Here is a 3,299-nt window from a genome sequence, read left to right on the forward strand (position 1 = left end):
ATCGGCCAAAGTAACTTCAGACTCAGTCTTATAAAACTGAGCGTGGAACAATTGCTCCAATTGTTGCCATGTTTGAACAGAGTTTGCTGGCAAATTGATGAACAAGGAGAAGGCTATTCCTGTTAATGAACTAGGGAATAATATCATTTTATGGTAATCAGTTACGTCACCACTTTGCAGTGTGAATCGCCTTATGTGTTCTAGAGTAGACACCTCTCCTAAATCGGTAAACAGTGAGAATTCTGGCACTTTTTACCCTCTAGGCCATGTATACGCTTGGTCTACCCAATCAGGCTATGACTTTGTGTAAGTCGGCCTAATGACAGGACGTACTCCAAAAGCCATTTGGTCCTGTACGATTTCCATAATCTGATTCCTCAACATGACGTTGGGGTCATATGAAATTCCTACAGGTTGGTTGACTGGTTGATTTGCTTGAGGCCGATGTTTGGTCCTTGATTGGCAACAAAGTTATCATGATTTGGGTCATTGTTACCATTAGCCTAAACATTTATTCCATCATTAACACGTAGGGTATTCTGCTCATTATTTAGGACATTATCTCTTACATTTAGGTTACCCCCAAGTTAGATGTACCAATGTCACTATTCTGATTTGGTATTACACCACCCCCTGGTTTGAAGTAGAGGGGTCAAAATGTGGTTCTATCCCTTGATTTAAACTTAGGACTGGGGGATTATGTCCCACAATTATCCTAGTTTGAAAATGGTTTGCAAGAGGCACAACTGACTGACAAATTTGGCCTACTAACTTATTCATTATTTCGTTCAAAGTATTCAGTTGTTTGGCCATGTTGTTATAATGTGCATTCCCATTCTGGGTAAATCTTTCCATATTATGAATACTTCGTAGATTTACCTGTTCAACGATATCTTGTGTGAGTTCTCCGAGTAATGCATGCATGGTTCGAGGACTCAACTTTGTCATTGGTTCGTAACGACTGTGATTGCTCTGATTCTGTCCATCTATTCGTGGAGAGTTATGCTGCTCCTCATATCGCTCGATCACAGACTGGACTCCTCCCTGACTTGCTGCTTCCTTATCGAATTTCTGAGGCATATTGTTTCACCTTTTGTATCTTCAACACCAAACACCAATGTCCCACTGAGCGTGCCAAATTTTTTCGCGCGGATAGTTGCCAACAATTAAAAAGGGATCAGACGATTGTGTAAGGAACAAACCTCTTGAGACAAAGTCCCAAAAAGGGGTGTCTTATTGGCGATGACTTTATAATTGGAACTTAAACATAATGCCTCCAAGGGGCGCAAGCACACGAGTACTGAAAGAAATGTTTAAGTCTAAACTAAGGAATTGAAATTATATATTCTCTGTTTGAGGGTCCTTTGCTCTATGTCTTTTCTTCCTTTTATATTCCCTTGATGATCTCTTCGTGATCAACCGCTTAGAAACCATTTAATTACTTTATAACTGTCCACTTTCTTCATGGTGGCCAACTTATCGTGGAACTGTCGTCTCTAACTGCTGCCATTACTCTTTGTCGTTCAACCGTCCTTAACTGAACATCCTTGAATCGTGGAACGTGATAAGATTACCCAATAACTGTTTCAATAATTACACTTTTGGATAACCATAACATCTTATGTTTGCTAAGATCCTGGGCGATTCGAAGGTTTGGGCGAGAACAAGGTCATAACTCTGGGCGACTGCAAGGTACTTCATTCGCTCAGATCTTGGGCGTCTTGCAAGTTTGGGTGATGGTGTTACCGCGTTCGTGGGCTTCCACTGCATTCATTGATAACCCTATTCGGGCCTTTATCTTGAATTGCCCAGTTGGGCTTCATTATTTGAGCTATTCGATTTGGGCTGCACTTTTAGTGTATCAACACTAAGCATGCTTGTGTGTGATGCTTTTGTTGTCATTTAGATGGTGGTCAATAAAACAAACATTTTTTGAGAGTGTGGATGAAATTGAGAGGTTATCCAGTGGCACACTGTAGGAGATTTTATGGTTACAATTATGTAGTGTCACATCTTATATGGCCTAATTTGCCAAGCCCTCTGAATCTTTGTTATTATACAGCTTCTTTTGGTGATTACATTGCTTGGTTTTCCATTTTGGCTGTTTTCTGTGCATATTTTCCTGAGGTTTTATGGGTGAAAAAAGAAGTGCAACTATTTACAGATTATTTTTGATGGATAGAGTTGAGCAGTAATTTCGCATGTATATTTTAACGTTCTATGGAAGGCATTTGTAGTATAAATGCATGGCATTTCTTGTAAAATTCTACTACTATATTGAAAGAGTGTATGCAAAACATTTGATAACAAGTTAGAATGTTTAATGCGTATATTCATTATCCTTATTCCATTGAAAGGATTTCCCATTTATGTAAATTGAAGAGACATCTGATTTGGTTGTGAGGCTGATGGGTGTGTTGGAAGAATTGCTACTGGATTAGTGAGAAGGATGGGGTTTCTTATACAAATGTAAAATATCGTGTGAATGGCTGATGAATAAGGATTTTGCCAATGAAGAAAAAGTGCCCATAATTGATGTTATGCAGTTTGGGTACTTCAAGGTTTTGGGCAATGGAGTTTTGTCGAAAAATCAACTGGTGGTTTTAAAACTAAGTTCGTGTCGAAGAATGTGATAAGAAAATAAAGGAGGCCGGTCGGGCTGTTCTACTTACTGCTTAGGGTTTGTGGTATTTTTTTTTTCGAAATGTATTGAATTTTTAGGTGCTTCGAAATTTTGTATTAATTTTTTTATATTTTGGAATTTCTTTAATGATTATTGGAGTTGTTTGATATTGTCATTTTTCATCTTGTTTTGCAGTTTATTTGTGTAAATCACTATTCAAAAAAAATAAATGAAAATGACCTACGGCAACTGTAAAAAAATGTTGCAAAAAAATGGATATAAGCATAAATAAAAGGCAAGAAACGTTGTAAAAGGGTTTTAGTAACTCTAAAAAAAGTTGTGGAAAGATTATTAGCAACATTCAAAAAACGTTGCAAAAAATTATTAGTAACACTTACAAAAATGTTGCGGAAAGGTTATTATCAACATTCAAAAAACATTGCAAAAAGATTATTAGTGACGTTCAAAAAACGCCGTACAAAGGTTATTAGCAATATTCAAAAAAAGTATTGATGTATCATTCTACTTTATGACAACATCAAGATTTGTAACATATATTTGAACTTTGCAAAAGGTCTTCGACAACATTTTTTGAACGTTACAAAATGCTATATTTATTGTAGTATGTTCTCCAAAAATTGGTCCAAAAACATGTTTTTGAACCAGGGATCTATTA

Source organism: Olea europaea, chromosome 20, assembly GCF_002742605.1.
Source record: "Olea europaea var. sylvestris chromosome 20, O_europaea_v1, whole genome shotgun sequence".
Classification (NCBI taxonomy): domain Eukaryota; kingdom Viridiplantae; phylum Streptophyta; class Magnoliopsida; order Lamiales; family Oleaceae; genus Olea; species Olea europaea.